The following is a 19,252-nucleotide window of genomic DNA, read 5'->3' as shown; positions in this document are numbered from 1 at the left end:
AGCGCCGCCCAGGTTCGCGTCATTCTGAGCTTGCAATTCACCGAGGACGGAGGTTTCCGTCCAGCTAGCTAGGGCTTAGATTCTGGGTAGGCAGGGACAGGCTAGGATAGGAAGGAGAAGACAACCAACAGCTCTTGTAAGAGCTAAATTCCAGGGAGAAGCTTGTCAGTGTAACGTGGCACTGACGGGCTCAATCGCCGCAACCCAGCTTTCCCAGGATCCTGAATGGAATACACTGTCAGTGTATTCCCGTATACCCGATATATACCCCGATACCCGTTCCAACGGTGTGCCCCCCCACCTTCACCCCAGAAATACCCTGCAAGTCCCCTAGCAATAGAATTGGGGCTATATACACCCACAATTTTTACTACTGGTATACAGTGCCATTGTCATGAGCAAGGTAGCAGTGAAGCCACAGGGCGTCCCGTGCCTACTCCTGTGGGGCAGCAAGCATTGCGCCACTCCACAGTGCCAGGGTTGCTTGCCACATTAACTAAACTGCAGGGTACAAACCTTAGTAGGCCTGAGAACCAGGAACAGGTCTTGCAATGGCTGTCAGAGAACGCTTACAGCACATTGTCCAGCAGCCAGTCAGACTCTGCCTCCTCTCCTCCTATTACCCAACAGTCTTGTCTTCCTTCCTCCCAAAATTCCGAAGCTTTACAGAACAATAACCCAAACTGTCCCTGCTCCCCAGAGCTGTTCTCCGCTCCTTTCATTCCCTCAACCTGCCTCTCCACGTCACGATTCCACGAACCTAACAGAGGAGCATCTGTGTCCAGATGCTCAAACACTAGAGTCTCCTCCATCTCCGTTCGATTTGGTGGTGGATGACCAGCAACCCACCCTCATCGACGATGATGTGACGCAGTTGCCGTCAGGGCATCCAGTTGACCGGCGCATTGTGCGGGAGGAGGAGATGAGACAGGAGTTGGAAGAGGAAGTGGTGGATGATGAGGACACTGACCCGACCTGGACAGGGGGGATGTCAAGCGGGGAAAGTAGTGTGGATGTTGAGGCAGGTGCAGCACCAAAAAGGGTAGCTAGAGGCAGAGGTCAGCAGCTTAGGCGAAGCCAGGCCACACCCGGAATCTCCCAAGATGTTCCAGTTCGTACCCAGCCCCGAAAAACTCCCACCTCGAGGGCACGTTTCTCGAAGGTGTGGAGTTTTTTCAAGGAATGCGCCGAGGACAGATATAGTGTTGTCTGCACAATTTGCCTCTCGAAATTGATTAGGGGCTCTGAGAAGAGCAACCTGTCCACCACTTCAATGCGCCGTCATTTGGAATCCAAGCACTGGAATCAGTGGCAGGCAGCAACGGCAGGACAAAGGCCGCCTGCCGTTCACGCCACTGCCACTGCCTCTGCCACTGCCTCTGCCTCTGCCACTGCCACTGCTGACTGTGCTGGCGATGCACTCCAGAGGATGAGCCAGGACACCACTTCATCTGCCTCCGCCACTTTGTTGACTTCTACCTCATCCTCCCCTGGTCCTGTCTTATCTCCTTCTCCTGCACCATCAAAGGCACCATCAGGCGTTTCTTTACAACAACCCACCATCTCTCAGACATTGGAGCGGCGGCAGAAATACACTGCTAACCACCCACACGCGCAAGCCTTGAACGCCAACATCGCTAAACTGCTGGCCCAGGAGATGTTGGCGTTCCGGCTTGTTGAAACTCCCGCCTTCCTGGACCTGATGGCAACTGCGGCACCTCGCTATGTCGTCCCTAGCCGTCACTACTTCTCCCGGTGTGCCGTCCCCGCCTTGCACCAGCACGTGTCACTCAACATCAGGCGGGCCCTTAGTTCCGCGCTTTGCACAAAGGTCCACTTGACCACCGACGCGTGGACAAGTGCATGCGGACAGGGACGCTACATTTCACTGACGGCACACTGGGTGAATGTAGTTGAGGCTGGGACTGCTTCCCAAACTGGCCCGGTGTACCTCGTCTCCCCGCCTAACATTCCTGGCAGGGACACGAGAAGAACACCCCCCTCCTCCTCCTCCTCTACCGCCTCCTCCTCCGCCACCGCCTCCTCCTCTGCCACCGCCTCCTCCTCCGCTGTTAGATTGACCCCAGCTACGAGTTGGAAACGTTGCAGCACTGGCGTTGGTAGACGTCAGCAGGCTGTGCTGAAGCTGATCAGCTTGGGGGACAGACAGCACACTGCCTCCGAGGTGAGGGATGCCCTCCTCGATGAGACGGCAATATGGTTTGAGCCGCTGCACCTGGGCCCAGGCATGGTCGTTTGTGATAACGGCCGGAACCTGGTAGCAGCTCTGGAGCTTGCCGGACTCCAACATGTTCCATGCCTGGCCCACGTCTTCAACCTAGTGGTGCAACGTTTCCTAAAGAGCTACCCCAATGTTCCAGAGCTACTGGTGAAAGTGCGGCGCATGTGCGCCCACTTTCGCAAGTCGACAGTAGCCGCTGCTAGCTTAAAATCTCTCCAGCAACGCCTGCATGTGCCACAACACCGGCTTTTGTGCGACGTCCCCACACGCTGGAACTCAACGTTTCAGATGTTGAATAGAGTGGTTGAGCAGCAGAGACCTTTGATGGAATACCAGCTACAAAACCCTAGGGTGCCACAAAGTCAGCTGCCTCAGTTTCACATCCATGAGTGGCCATGGATGAGAGACCTTTGTGACATCCTACGGGTCTTTGAGGAGTCCACAAGGAGGGTGAGCTCTGAGGATGCGATGGTGAGCCTTACAATCCCGCTCTTGTGTGTTCTGAGAGAATCCCTGATTGACATCAGGGATAACTCAGATCACACAGAGGAGTTAGGGATAGCATCCGATCCGTCACAGCTGGAGAGTAGGTCCACACATCTGTCCGCTTCACTGCGTTTAATGGAGGAGGAGGAGGAGGAGGAGGAGGAAGAAGAGTTGTCCGATGATGTGATGGTGATACAGGAGGCTTCCGGGCAACTTCGAATCGTCCCATTGTTGCAGCGCGGATGGGTAGACATGGAGGATGAGGAGGAAATGGAGATTGAACTTTCCGGTGGGGCCAGAGGAGTCATGCCAACTAACACTGTGGCAGACATGGCTGAGTTCATGTTGGGGTGCTTTACAACCGACAAGCGTATTGTCAAAATCATGGAGGACAACCAGTACTGGATCTTTGCTATCCTTGACCCCCGGTATAAAAACAACATCTCGTCTTTTATTCCGGTAGAGGGGAGGGCCAATCGCATCAATGCTTGCCACAGGCAATTGGTGCAGAATATGATGGAGATGTTTCCAGCATGTGACGTTGGCGGCAGGGAGGGCAGTTCCTCCAGTAGGCAACCAAGTTCTCACCGGTCCACACAAACGAGGGGCACACTGTCTAAGGTCTGGGACACCTTGATGGCACCCCCTCGCCAAAGTGCCGCCACGGAGGGTCCTAGTGTCACCAGGCGTGAGAAGTATAGGCGCATGTTGCGGGAATACCTTTCCGACCACAGCCCTGTCCTCTCCGACCCCTCTGCGCCCTACACGTATTGGGTGTCGAAGTTGGACCTGTGGCTTGAACTTGCCCTATATGCCTTGGAGGTGCTGTCCTGTCCTGCCGCCAGCGTCCTATCTGAGAGGGTGTTCAGTGCAGCCGGTGGCATCATCACTGACAAGCGCACCCGTCTGTCAGCTGAGAGTGCCGACCGGCTCACTTTGATAAAAATGAACCACCACTGGATAGAGCCTTCATTTTTGTGCCCACCTGTGTAAAGCACCCCAACATGAAACTCCATGTCTGTACTCAACCTCTCCAATTCCTCCGCATCCTCATACTCATCCACCATAAGCGTTGCACAATTCTGCTAATACTAGGCTCCCTCCAACATGATTTCCCCCAACTCTGCTGGTTAGAGGCTCCCTCCACCCTGATTTCCACCAACTCTGCTGGTTAGAGGCTCCCTCCACCCTGCTTTCCCACAACTCTGCTGGTTAGAGGCTCCCTCCACCATGAATTTGCCCAAACTGGGCTGGTTAGAGGCTCCCTCCACCATGAATTGGTCCAAACTGGGTTTTTTAGAGGCTCCCTCCACCATGAATTGGTCCAAACTGGGGTTTTTAGAGGCTCCCTCCACCATGAATTGGTCCAAACTGGGCTGTTTAGCGGCTCCCTCCACCATTAATTGGTCCAAACTGGGCTGGTTAGAGGCTCCCTCCACCATGAATTTGCCCAAACTGGGCTGTTTAGAGGCTCCCTCCACCATGAAATTGCCCAAACTGGGCTGTTTAGAGGCTCCCTCCACCATGAATTGGTCCAAACTGGGCTGTTTAGAGGCTCCCTCCACCATTAATTGGTCCAAACTGGGCTGGTTAGAGGCTCCCTCCACCATGAATTTGCCCAAACTGGGCTGTTTAGAGGCTCCCTCCACCATGAATTGGTCCAAACTGGGTTTTTTAGAGGCTCCCTCCACCATGAATTGGTCCAAACTGGGCTGTTTAGAGGCTCCCTCCACCATGAATTTGCCCAAACTGGGCTGTTTAGCGGCTCCCTCCACCATTAATTGGTCCAAACTGGGCTGGTTAGAGGCTCCCTCCACCATGAATTTGCCCAAACTGGGCTGTTTAGAGGCTCCCTCCACCATGAATTTGCCCAAACTGGGCTGGTTAGAGGCTCCCTCCACCATGAATTGGTCCAAACTGGGTTTTTTAGAGGCTCCCTCCACCATGAATTTGCCCAAACTGGGCTGTTTAGAGGCTCCCTCCACCATGAATTTGCCCAAACTGGGCTGGTTAGAGGCTCCCTCCACCATGAATTGGTCCAAACTGGGGTTTTTAGAGGCTCCCTCCACCATGAATTGGTCCAAACTTGGCTGTTTAGAGGATCCCTCCACCATGAATTGGTCCAAACTGGGGTGGTTAGAGGCTCCCTCCACCATTAATTTGCCCAAACTGGGCTGTTTAGAGGCTCCCTCCACCATGAATTTGCCCAAACTGGGCTGGTTAGAGGCTCCCTCCACCATGAATTGGTCCAAACTGGGCTGTTTAGAGGCTCCCTCCACCATTAATTGGTCCAAACTGGGCTGGTTAGAGGCTCCCTCCACCATGAATTTCCCAAAACTTGGCTGTTTAGAGGCTCCCTCCACCATTAATTGGTCCAAACTGGGCTGTTTAGCGGCTCCCTCCACCATTAATTGGTCCAAACTGGGCTGGTTAGAGGCTCCCTCCACCATGAATTTGCCCAAACTGGGCTGTTTAGAGGCTCCCTCCACCATGAATTTGCCCAAACTGGGCTGGTTAGAGGCTCCCTCCACCATGAATTGGTCCAAACTGGGGTTTTTAGAGGCTCCCTCCACCATGAATTGGTCCAAACTTGGCTGTTTAGAGGCTCCCTCCACCATGAATTGGTCCAAACTGGGGTGGTTAGAGGCTCCCTCCACCATTAATTGGTCCAAACTGGGCTGGTTAGAGGCTCCCTCCACCATTAATTGGTCCAAACTGGGCTGGTTAGAGGCTCCCTCCACCATTAATTGGTCCAAACTGGGCTGGTTAGAGGCTCCCTCCACCATGAATTTGCCCAAACTGGGCTGTTTAGAGGCTCCCTCCACCATGAATTGGTCCAAACTGGGTTTTTTAGAGGCTCCCTCCACCATGAATTGGTCCAAACTGGGCTGTTTAGAGGCTCCCTCCACCATGAATTTGCCCAAACTGGGCTGTTTAGCGGCTCCCTCCACCATTAATTGGTCCAAACTGGGCTGGTTAGAGGCTCCCTCCACCATGAATTTGCCCAAACTGGGCTGTTTAGAGGCTCCCTCCACCATGAATTTGCCCAAACTGGGCTGGTTAGAGGCTCCCTCCACCATGAATTGGTCCAAACTGGGGTTTTTAGAGGCTCCCTCCACCATGAATTGGTCCAAACTGGGCTGTTTAGAGGCTCCCTCCACCATGAATTTGCCCAAACTGGGCTGGTTAGAGGCTCCCTCCACCATGAATTGGTCCAAACTGGGCTGTTTAGAGGCTCCCTCCACCATTAATTGGTCCAAACTGGGCTGGTTAGAGGCTCCCTCCACCATGAATTTCCCAAAACTTGGCTGTTTAGAGGCTCCCTCCACCATTAATTGGTCCAAACTGGGCTGGTTAGAGGCTCCCTCCACCATGAATTTGCCCAAACTGGGCTGTTTAGCGGCTCCCTCCACCATTAATTGGTCCAAACTGGGCTGGTTAGAGGCTCCCTCCACCATGAATTTGCCCAAACTGGGCTGTTTAGAGGCTCCCTCCACCATGAATTTGCCCAAACTGGGCTGGTTAGAGGCTCCCTCCACCATGAATTGGTCCAAACTGGGTTTTTTAGAGGCTCCCTCCACCATGAATTTGCCCAAACTGGGCTGTTTAGAGGCTCCCTCCACCATGAATTTGCCCAAACTGGGCTGGTTAGAGGCTCCCTCCACCATGAATTGGTCCAAACTGGGGTTTTTAGAGGCTCCCTCCACCATGAATTGGTCCAAACTTGGCTGTTTAGAGGCTCCCTCCACCATGAATTGGTCCAAACTGGGGTGGTTAGAGGCTCCCTCCACCATTAATTTGCCCAAACTGGGCTGTTTAGAGGCTCCCTCCACCATGAATTTGCCCAAACTGGGCTGGTTAGAGGCTCCCTCCACCATGAATTGGTCCAAACTGGGGTTTTTAGAGGCTCCCTCCACCATGAATTGGTCCAAACTTGGCTGTTTAGAGGCTCCCTCCACCATGAATTGGTCCAAACTGGGGTGGTTAGAGGCTCCCTCCACCATTAATTGGTCCAAACTGGGCTGGTTAGAGGCTCCCTCCACCATTAATTGGTCCAAACTGGGCTGGTTAGAGGCTCCCTCCACCATTAATTGGTCCAAACTGGGCTGGTTAGAGGCTCCCTCCACCATGAATTGGTCCAAACTGGGGTTTTTAGAGGCTCCCTCCACCATGAATTGGTCCAAACTTGGCTGTTTAGAGGCTCCCTCCACCATTAATTGGTCCAAACTGGGCTGGTTAGAGGCTCCCTCCACCATTAATTGGTCCAAACTGGGCTGGTTAGAGGCTCCCTCCACCATTAATTGGTCCAAACTGGGCTGGTTAGAGGCTCCCTCCACCATGAATTTGCCCAAACTGGGCTGTTTAGAGGCTCCCTCCACCATGAATTGGTCCAAACTGGGTTTTTTAGAGGCTCCCTCCACCATGAATTGGTCCAAACTGGGCTGTTTAGAGGCTCCCTCCACCATGAATTTGCCCAAACTGGGCTGTTTAGCGGCTCCCTCCACCATTAATTGATCCAAACTGGGCTGGTTAGAGGCTCCCTCCACCATGAATTTGCCCAAACTGGGCTGTTTAGAGGCTCCCTCCACCATGAATTTGCCCAAACTGGGCTGGTTAGAGGCTCCCTCCACCATGAATTGGTCCAAACTGGGGTTTTTAGAGGCTCCCTCCACCATGAATTGGTCCAAACTTGGCTGTTTAGAGGCTCCCTCCACCATGAATTGGTCCAAACTGGGGTGGTTAGAGGCTCCCTCCACCATTAATTGGTCCAAACTGGGCTGGTTAGAGGCTCCCTCCACCATTAATTGGTCCAAACTGGGCTGGTTAGAGGCTCCCTCCACCATTAATTGGTCCAAACTGGGCTGGTTAGAGGCTCCCTCCACCATTAATTGGTCCAAACTGGGCTGGTTAGAGGCTCCCTCCACCATGAATTTGCCCAAACTGGGCTGGTTAGAGGCTCCCTCCACCATGAATTGGTCCAAACTGGGTTTTTTAGAGGCTCCCTCCACCATGAATTTGCCCAAACTGGGCTGGTTAGAGGCTCCCTCCACCATGAATTTGCCCAAACTGGGCTGGTTAGAGGCTCCCTCCACCATGAATTGGTCCAAACTGGGTTTTTTAGAGGCTCCCTCCACCATGAATTTGCCCACACTGGGCTGGTTAGAGGCTCCCTCCACCATGAATTGGTCCAAACTGGGGTTTTTAGAGGCTCCCTCCACCATGAATTTGCCCAAACTGGGGTTTTTAGAGGCTCCCTCCACCATGAATTTGCCCAAACTCTGCTGGTTAGAGGCTCAATCCACCCTGATTTTCAAAACAAATGTTGGTGCCAACCTCAACTTACTACAAGGGCCAAATTCACTGCTGGTGACAAGCTCTCCTCACTGCAAGTGCCAAATACACATGTTTCAAGGTGTTTTCCTACTGTCAGAGAGGTGGTATTGAGTGTGTAAAGTGTGTAGTTGTTAGGCTGTGATGTTGGGGTAATAGAGGGTCTTTGGTGTGTTAGATGCCCCCAGACATGCTTCCCCTGCTGTCCCAGTGTCATTCCAGAGGTGTTGGCATCATTTCCTGGGGTGTCATAGTGGACTTGGTGACCCTCCAGACACGGATTTGGGTTTCCCCCTTAACGAGTATCTGTTCCCCATAGACTATAATGGGGTTCGAAACCCATTCGAACACACGAACATTGAGCGGCTGTTCGAATCGAATTTCGAACCTCGAACATTTTAGTGTTCGCTCATCTCTAGTCTTTGTGTGTCTCTACGGAGCCGCAACGTAAAGATTTGTATCTAAATAGCACACTCAACTAAAGCCCACATTATAAAGGCATCAAAACCCAATGACTCATAAACATTGGCCACAAAGAGTCGACGTCACAAACACCTTGACCTTGAGCCGCTCGAACACCGGTCCTCCCAACCTTGTCACGAGGAATCTCTGACTAATTGCATAGAAATGATCTCCCTGACCTGCATTTTCCAGCTTCTATATTGGGAGTATCCTTAAAAAATTATGACAAAAGAGGTTGTCTTAGGTCTCCCATGAATTGATAGAACTGAGTCTCGTGAATTCGACTTTGCTTGTGCCGTGAATGATGAGACGTATTCGTACCATAGAAGACAAAGGACTCGGTTTATTTTCTTGTATATACCTATAGAGTTTACATTCAGCTATGCCTTGTATCATTGTCAAAACCTGCAGTGGTCTATGTCCAAAAAAATAAGAGTCAGATGTCTTAATCGTAAATTTTTATATTTAGGAAAAACCACTCTATAAAATGGGGATGTATGGGATATACAGGGTTACAGAGGTTACATGACCTATTAGGCCCTGCCATAGGCGCGTCTTAATAGGTTTACCCCCCAGTTTTATACTCACATGCAATAATGCTTTGGAACGTCAAGCGTTGCAACTATAACTGTAACGTCTCTGCCTGTTCGGGTCACTGCGCCACCCTCTGCTCTCATTTTGCAGTGCAGGGGGCATGTGAAGTTTAATTCCTTGCTTAGAGTTTTTGGTTGCACTGTGTGAAAACGGCTCTAGTTCTGTAATTGAATTTCCACCACACCCGTCTTCTGCCCTTGTTTGCGTCTGTTCATGAAGTGGTTAATTCAAGTCTTGCCCTGTGATTGACAGCCTGTCCACCTATCTACTCCAGGGCGGGTTCTTCCTCCCTATTTATTCTTGGCTCTCATTCACCTTGGGTCTTGCTATTGCCTTGTGCGTGCTGGCTTTCCTCTTGCTGTTTGTTCTTGTATTCTGATTCTTGACCTCTGCCTTTCCCTATTGACTACTCTTTTGGATATCGATTTTGTCACTGCATTGCTCGTCTGTTACTGACCCCTTGGCTAGCTGACCTCCCTTTGTTGTTTGTCTTGTCCGCGTTTTGTGTGTCACGTATTTAGGAAGGGTTTTGTCGTCCAGTTGTCGCCTATTACGTAGACTAGGACTGTCAAGCAGGAAAGGACAGTGAACAGCCTGTCCACCTATCTACTCCAGGGCGGGTTCTTCCTCCCTATGTATTCTTGGCTCTCATTCACCTTGGGTCTTGCTATTGCCTTGTGCATGCTGGCTTTTCTCTTGCTGTTTATTCTTGTATTCTGATTCTTGACCTCTGCCTTTCCCTATTGACTAGTCTTTTGGATATCGATTTTGTCACTGCATTGCTCGACTGTTACTGACCCCTTGGCTAGCTGACCTCCCTTGTTGTTGTTTGTCTTGTACGCGTTTTGTGTGTCACGTATTTAGGAAGGGTTTTGTCGCCCAGTTGTCGCCTATTATCTAGAATAGGACTGGAAGGGACAGTGGGGGGCTTCAACTTAGGGCTCACTGTCTCTTGTGCCCCTTTCCCAGGGTTTCCAGCAGCTACTGGGGAATTGCTGTTCTAGCAATTCCCTAACAATTACATAAGATATCATGTGATCAGAGCTTTTAGTCACCTGGGAAAATGTATGCCTTGTTGATGGAAAAATAAAACAAAATTGACCTCCAATTTGTAAGTGAAGGGGTTAAACAAAGGCTAATAAAATTAATTTTTTTAAAAAAAATAAATACATGTATAACTCTCATCGAGGATCTGCTAAGAAGGAAGAGGCAGAGAATGTGTGATTCCTGCTGTAGGTTAATTATTGCTGACACGACGGTCCGGCGCTGGCAGCGGAATGAAGCTGTGAATGAGGAACGGTGACAGATCGAAGTCAAGGAGCTTGGAGGACTTGGCAAGGGTCAGGATATTAAAGGACAGACAGGTCAGGACTGTATAACTTGAAGAGGCGATATTTGTCTTACTCAAAACTGTTAAAGCGTGCCGGCCGTTTTACGAAACTTTTTAGGATACGCTGCCACGTGGGTGTATATGAGGAGTAACCCTACATCCGGCCAATATAATACTTATGTTCTGCCCTTTTAGTAGTTTCTACCACTCAATGTGATGCATTTCTCTCTGAGCTGGTGTCTGGAGACTAGTTGCCATACACAGCACACAGTGAGAAGAGGAGAATCTGCTCTATAACTGTATAACAGCTCCAGGATAATGCAGGACATATATAGAGAAGTACTGACTTCTACTGATGTTATTAAAGTGCTTTGAAGGGGATAGAAAGCTTCTATTCTTCTTTTATTTCTTCTTATTACTCCCACTCCTCTCTTCTACATAGACGTCTATGGATATGTGGAATTTGGGTCATGTGATCTGCAGTCCGTCTAAAGATACAGCATGGATTTTCACAGGGAAACGGCCTGAGACATAGGCCTTTCTCTCTGTTGAGTTATATTAGAAGGTTTCTTATGATCTCCTGTACTAGTTACCTGAGCAAAGCTTATTGAAACAGGGACGATTTGGTGTGACCTTTGCCCTTTGCCTTCCATAAATTCTTCTCGGTACACTTAGAGACATTATTGGAAGGAACCAGGCAAGAAGGGTGTTGCCGCCATCTTGGAGAACTATGCACAGATCTTCTGTGGATGTCGGCTCATCCAATCCTTCTGTCTCTTCACATTATCCAAGACAGATTGGATAAAGTTGAGATCAGGTCTATGGGGTCGACCAAATATTGATGGGGTTTCCATTTCTCTTTTCTTCACTCAATTCAACAATAAACTATTAACCCTTCTCTTTCTGAAAGCGTTCTTACTTTGTAGGATTTTTCCATGCCCTGCCTAAAACTTTTGCACACAGTGATCTGACATTGATGCCAGACAACTTTTTAGAAACATAATAAATATAATATAGAGTACAGCCAACGTCTCTGTTCCTGCCCTTTACACCTACATGGATCCTGACACAATGATTGTCATCCACATCACAGCAACATCATGTCCTCTGATCACTTGACATTATTTTGATCGAAATCTCCATGATCACATCTCATCAACAAGACAACATGACATCACCTTCACAACGCCGAGGCAAAACCAAGAAAACAAGAGACTTGTGACCTTTATTAGCTGTAGATGTGTAGATGTCTGCTATTCTCGGCTCTCTTAGTCAATACAGTTAGATAAACAGTAATGTGTGCCATTACACACGTGCACCACTAGACGGAGCTCTAGAATATGACACTAACTGGATTTGTCCAAATGGGTTGCTCTGAGCTCCATTTTACTCTTGTTTAATCTAAACAGCACACCATGTGGACAGCTGTGGTATTACAAGTAGATAGTATAAAGAAATGGTGTAGATCTGTTTTTTACTCTTGAGCATGTTTAGCCTAAACAGCATTCCAGGTGGCCAGTCATGGTGTTACAAGTAAAAGTAGAAATTGAGTAAATGTGTAGAGCTCCATTCTAGGTAATCTGAACAGCACATCTTGTGGCTAGGAATGGTATTACAAGTAAACTTAGCATTATGTATAGGCAGAGCTCTAGTTTTCTCATGCGCTTGTGTAATCTAAACAGCACATCTTGTGGCCAGGCATGGTATTACAATTGTAGGGCTCCATTTCACTCCTCAGCATGTTTAATCTAAACAGCACTCCATGTGGCCAGGCATGTTATTACACATGTTGTAAATTTGTACGGCTTCATTTTACTCATGAGCATCTTTAACCTACATGCCGAAGTACTCCTTGTGGCCAGTCATGGTATTACAAGTAAACATAGAAATGCTGTAAAAGGGCTCCATTTTACTCATCAGCACTCCACATGGCCTGCCGTGGTATTACAAGTAATCTTAGAAATTGTACACATGTGCAAATCTCCTTTTTACTCATGAGTGTGTTTAACCTATATAGTACACCTTGTGGCCAGCCATGGTATTACAAGTAAATGTAGAAATATTTTGTATGTGTAGCGCTTTATTTTAGTTATAAGAATGGTTAACCAAAACAGCACTCCATGTGGCCAGGCATGGGATTATAAATAATCATAGAAATAGTTACAATGTGTAGATCTTCATTTTACTTATGGGGATGCTTAACCTACACAGCACTCCATGTGGCCAGGTATGGGATTACAAGTAAACTTAGTGAAACTTTATCATTATTTCATGAGTTCCATTTTCACAAAATGATACGTTATCAGATCTATCTGACATAACTTCAATGATATGTTACTGTTGTATGTGTCAATGTGGAAGAGACAGTCTCATCTTAAGCATTAAGTTCTAAGTCATGTTGGACATTTTTTTACTAAAACATATATAATGTCTATTTGTCCTCCAGGCCAGCTGATCCATTATCTATTGGAATGTATGGAAGACTAAAGTCCCACAAACATGGGTGTCAATCAAATGGACAGACTATGGGATCAAGAAATAACCAAAGGAAAGCTCCAGTGAGACACTTCAGAGAAAGGTAGGGATCAGCTCCTATGTTATTAGCCATGATGGATTTGATGTGACTGGCAGCAGATTTTGTTGCCCATTTGTCCTATTACAGGAACTTTCCAGGATTTGTTATAGTCATTTTGCGTAAGAGCAGGGCCCTGATGGCTGGAAGGAGTTCACATTCTGATGCATTTAGATTTCACAGTATGGTTTACATACTATATACAGGAGATACATACTTAAAGTGGAGTCTGACTCCGATCTAGCATATCAACCCAACCCCACAGATGGATAGGTTAGGGTCACCTGAATAAAACGGTGTTTTCCCTTTGTGAATCGGAGCCTCCGTTGCTGAGATATCACTGTTTTTTCCATATGCAAATGAGCTCTTTGGGGCTACTAGGGTGCAGCCATTACTAAGAGGGCATTTGCATATGGATAAAAACAGGGATATCTCAGCAATGGAGATACGGATTCACAAGGGGTAAACACCCTTTGATTCAGGTGACACTAACCTATCTATCTGCAGAGCTGAGTTGATATATTGGGTTCTGTAGACACACTCCCTTTAAGTTCGCTGTAACTATGTTGGTTGAGATGGCACCCATAACTATGACTGCCAAAGATCTCCTATCACTCTCCGTCTACTAATTTATCAAATTGTCAAATTAGCAAAAAAAAAAAGTATCTATTTTTTTCGATTAGGAACACAAAGAAAATGAGACTGAGTTGCAATACCTGACGCGACCACTAAAAAGAGTGGTGCTGTTTCTGAAGAAAAAACTGTAGACCTTTAAAAATATATCATCCATTTATAGTTGTTGTAAGGGTCAAGTGTTCTGGATCTTCTGCTCAGTTTGGCAGATCTTTAGACATCAATATCGTCAATTGCATTGCCTCCCTCCTGTGCATGTTGCTTTTTGGGAATACCGTGACCTAGCTGTAAACTTCCGAAAATCATTATTGGTGTACAGTGCTATACAAATGTAGCAAATATTACTAATACTACCCTATAGGCATGATGCACCACAGTGGTCTATGCTATTGACCTAGCGCGCCATTCTAGTGAGTCAATGGGGTATGGGGGCGGCTATAGCGGGATTGGGGTCATTGGGTTTGACGGTGGGGGAGGGGTTTGTGGTTGTATTGTGAATAAAATGTATTGTAGCGGGCAATACAGATATTGTGGTTGGCATGTGGGCTTGTGGTTGGCATGTGTGTATTGTGGTTGGCATGTGGGCTTTTTTGCCGATGGACATGGACAACAGCACACCATGTGGCCAGGCATAGAATTGCAACTCATTGTGTTCTATAATTTTATTGAGCCCTAACCAGTTACACTACGGAATATCTATTATTGCAATTCTATAGGTATATTCCTATGATTGAATGTTGTCTGTAGGCTTTGGCAATTTTTTATATAGAACATTGTGTAGGCAAAACGTGTAACCATATAGTCAGAATGGGTTGGAGTTAGTAAAATTCCAGTATAAATAGTTTATTTGCTTATATTGGGGCATGGAATATAAATCACTACATATTTGCTACCAGTAGGTGGTGTTATATAACGTTCTACTATGTTCTACCATGTATACACAACAGCACTCCATGTGGTCAGGCATGGAATTGCAGCATTTTTTTTTTTTACCTTAATTAGATCTAAATATATAGGCATGGAATTGCAGCAAATAGTTTTTTTTATTTGTGCTTTTAATTAGATCTAAACATATAATTATGCAATCAGGTGCATATATTCTGATGTCTGAAAGTAATTAGCAATCTTTGAAAACTTTTTATTTAGTACTTTGTGTAGGAAACATTTGTTCCCGTATAGTCCGAACAGGTTGGAATCAGTAAAATTCCAGTATAACTTGTTGATTTCCTTGTATTTGGATATGGAATATAAATTCCTACATCTCTGCTACCAGTAGGCAGTGTTTTACAATGTTCTACCATGGATACACAACAGCACTCCGTGTGGTCAGGCTTGGTATTGCAGCAAATTGTTTTTTGTTTTTTTTTGTGATTGTAATTAGATCTAAACAACGACATTAGGAAATATCTATTCCGCAATACTATGCATATATTCTAATGACTGATAGTAGTTTGTAAGATTTGTGAACTTTTTATATTGTACATTATGTATGACACATTTGTTCCCGTATAGGTTGGAATCAGTAAAATTCCAGTATAAATTGTTGATTTCCTTGTATTTGGACATGGAATATAAATTCCCACATCTCTGCTACCAGTAGGTGATGTTTTACAATGTTCTACCATGCATACACAACAGCACTCCGTGTGGTCAGGCATGGTATTGCAGCAAATCGTTTTTTTTTGTGATTTTAATTAGATCTAAACAACGACATTAGGGGGAAAAAAAATCTGCAATACTATGCATATATTCAAATGACTGAAAGCAGTTTGTAAAGTTTGGAAACTTCTTATATTGTACATTGTGTATGAAACATTTGTTCCTGTATAGTCCAAACAGGTTGGAATCAGTAAAATTCCAGTATAAATTGTTGATTTAATGTATTTGGACATGGAATAGAAATTCCTACATCTCTGCTACCAGTAGGCGGTGTTTTACAATGTTCTGCTATGAATACACAACAGCACTCCATGTGGTTAGGCATGGAACTGCAGCAAATTGTATTTTGTAATTTTAATTAGATCTAAACAACAACATTAAGGAATATCTATTTCCGCAATACTGTGCATATATTCTAATGACTGAAAGTAGTTTGTAAGATTGGTGAACTTTTTATATTGTACATTATGTATGACACATTTGTTCCCGTATAGGTTGGAATCAGTAAGATTCCCATATAAATTGTTGATTTCCTTGTATTTGGACATGGAATATAAATTCCTAAATCTCTGCTACCAGTAGGTGGTATTTTACAATGTTCTACCATACAAACATAACAGCACTCCGTGTGGTCCGGCTTGGAATTGCAGCAAATCGTTTTTTTTTCTTTTTGTGATTTTAATTAAATCTATCCAACGACATTAGAAAATATCTATTTCCGCCATACTGTGCCTATATTCTAATGACTGATAGTAGTTTGTAAGGCTCGAAAACTTTTTTATAGAGTACATTGTGTTCACGAAACAGGTTGGAATCAGTAAAATTGCCCTATAAATGGTTTATTTTCTGATATTTATGCTTTTAGTTAATTGACTTCCATTTGTTCGTCTTGCCGTGGCAGAGGTGGATGGAAGTAGCGCAGCGGTAATGTGACGATGAATGGGCAGCCATTGTTAGCGAGCGCTCTGGATGGACGTGCGCTCTCTTCCTTTTATAGTCAGAACATATTTCGGAGTTGTAGGCACAGCCCGTGATTTATTTTCAGGGCGTGTAGATTTGGCTGTTCAGCAGATGCTCTGGGTATACTGCTTGGATCCAGAATCCTGTGGCAGATTGAGCTGCCCAGAAAAGTACTGAATGAATCCAGGAGACACATGCTGTGTTTGACAGCTCCGTGTATCCTGCATTTTACTGCCAATTGTCTCCTCGACAAAAGCGGAGCTCGCCTTCACCAGGCCGCTGAGCAATGCCGTAAATTAACCCATTGTTTTTTTTTTTTTTCTTATAGATAAAAGTAAATGGAGAAGCAAAAGAATTTTATCTGTAGCTTTAATATAATTCTATATCATAATGTAAAGGAAACCTGTCAGCAAGTTTTGGTGTAATATTGATATAGCATCCCTGGTGGGGGAAAGGGGGATTGCAAACAGTAGATCCTTGGGGGGGGAAAGCTAATGCAGGACTCATATGAGATGTTTATTAAGTCTAAAGGCTCGTTCACATGGGGGGCGGTGGGGTGGATTTTGACACCGAGAGTGACGCGGGGAGCCGCGTCACTCTCGGGTCAAAACCCACCTGCCACGACCATCGCGGTTTTTCCCTCCGGAGTCACCTCAAATGAATAAGCCGACACCAGAGGTTTCTGCCGCTAGGCGGAAGCCGCGACTCAATGAGGCCGCCTGAAGAAAGGGCAGCCCGCTTCTTTTTTCTGCTATCGTCGCTAGTGGTCTCCATAGATCACCATTGTATGGAGGCAGATTTTGAGGCAAAATCCGCTATCAAAATCCACCTCCTTGCCCCCGTGTGAACTAGCCCTAATTCAGACCTGTTTACAGTATCTGTCTGTCTATCTATCTATCTATCTATCTATCTATCTATCTATCTATCATCTCCTATCTATCTATCTATCTATCTATCTATCTCCTATCTATCTATCTATCTATCTATCTATCTATCTATCTATCATCTCCTATCTATCTATCTATCTATCTATCTATCTATCTATCTATCTATCTATCTCCTATCTATCTATCTATCTATCTATCTATCTATCTATCTATCTATCTATCATCTCCTATCTATCTATCTCCTATCTATCTATCTATCTATCTATCTATCTATCTATCTATCTATCTATCTATCTCCTATCTATCTATCTATCTATCTATCTATCTCCTATCTATCTATCTATCTATCTATCTATCTATCTATCTATCTATCTCCTATCTATCTATCTTCTATCTATCTATCTCCTATCTATCTATCTATCTATCTATCTATCTATCTATCTATCTATCTATCTATCATCTATCTATCATCTATCTCCTATCTATCTATCTATCTATCTATCTATCTATCTATCTATCTATCTATCTATCTATCATCTATCGATCATCTATCTATCTATCTATCTATCTCATATCTATCTATCTATCTATCTATCTATCTATCTCCTATCTATCTATCTATCTATCTATCTATCTATCTATCTATCTATCTATCTATCTATCTATCTCCTTTAATCCCAGCTCTTCTCACTAGGCTTCTTCAAAGGTACTCATTGTTCCATGAGGAACTACCTTTCCAAAAGGTGGCGCTAGAGAATCGATGTTTATCTTTCCATCAAGAAAAACTTATTTAGAACTTCCTATCTTGGCCTGTACGACTCCTTACACCTATACCGTCTCCTTCATGAGCCATACAACCCCTCCTGACCTTCTACCTAGAACTGGATCCACAGATTTGGAGCCCGAACCGGATGGATAAAACGTTGCCGATTTCATTTTAGTTGCCGACCCCCCGACCCCCGCTACCTTTGTTTACCTTTTAACATAACATCAGCTGCTCACCCTAATGAATCACGCCGCGCCGGGAGTCTGGATCATTTTTGGTTTCCGGTCACACAGAGGTCCCGTTTTTTAATTTTATAATCCTTCGAGCCTCGGCGGAGCGCTGTCTCCCAGCATATCCCTCCTGAGTTGCTATTTAATTGAAAGACGCTTTCGTCGCTTCATGCAATCTGATATCGCTAATTAAAATGCCACGGATATTTAGTCCACACACCCAAATTTCACTTCCCCGAATTCTAAATCCTTTCAAGTCTCGACGTTAATGATTCCTTTCTTGCTCGTCATCCAACACGGGGAACCGCTGCTAAACCGGCCCACATCGAGTCCCCCGTCAGACAGTGGGGAGCAACTTTACAACGCGCCTCTCCTCCCTTTCATCCATATGTCAATTGACTGCCAGTTAAGAGGATTTAATTGTCTTCAGACATTTGCCCCCAGAAGCTACCTGAATGAACACCACGCGGCCGACATTCACTCCTCGGCACGGAAATTCATTCTAATCTATTCATATATTCATAGGATTTTTAGAAAAAGGGAAGAAAAAACAAAAGCCTCTATTACCATCCGGAAGACTAAACCACAGTAATGATGTAGAGTACCACGGGCGGTGTCGTCTCACATCAAGCAGACGCGTCTTCTGAAAGCTCCTAACAGGTTGGAGGAAACACGAGAGCTTCCTTGGTCATTACTTAACCTTGTATATATGAGGGAGACAGTCACCTAATGTGCAATAAGGAGGCAAAGATCTGCCACTCGCGGGCGGGGAATAGGACGACTAAGAAGGCAGCAAAGAATACTAAGAGAAACTGCGCCCAGTAATAATATCTACAGTCACTGCTCGCGGTATACACTATGGCCACAGTCATGGGAGTCCCTACAGATACTGGACTACGGGCCTGTCTGTATCACCATAACCCATTGCTGTATGGAATACAATTCCAGAGGACATAATGTCACACACAGTGATGTCACAGTACAGGATAATACACACAGTGATGTCACAGTACAGAGATAATACACGCAGTGATGTCACAGTACAGAGATAATACACACAGTGATGCCACAGTACAGAGATAATACACACAGTGATGCCA

The 19,252-nt window shown here is 45.9% G+C and overlaps 1 protein-coding gene across 3 annotated transcripts in view; it reads left to right on the top strand.

Moving 5' to 3' along the window:
• The window catches only part of LRRC4C (leucine rich repeat containing 4C), a 587,320-nt gene that overhangs the window by 305,040 nt on the left and 263,028 nt on the right, over positions 1 to 19,252 (top strand). For all 3 annotated transcript variants that reach the window (XM_075281197.1, XM_075281195.1, XM_075281196.1), the window contains one exon: positions 12,892 to 13,023. The gene's annotated coding sequence lies outside the window, so the exon portion shown is untranslated. The remainder of the gene's footprint in view (positions 1 to 12,891; positions 13,024 to 19,252) is intronic.

The sequence above is a fragment of the Leptodactylus fuscus genome, chromosome 7 (assembly GCF_031893055.1).
Source record: "Leptodactylus fuscus isolate aLepFus1 chromosome 7, aLepFus1.hap2, whole genome shotgun sequence".
NCBI classification, from domain to species: domain Eukaryota; kingdom Metazoa; phylum Chordata; class Amphibia; order Anura; family Leptodactylidae; genus Leptodactylus; species Leptodactylus fuscus.
The sequence above is the reverse complement of the archived record's forward strand: the minus strand, read 5'-3'. Positions and strand labels throughout refer to the sequence as shown.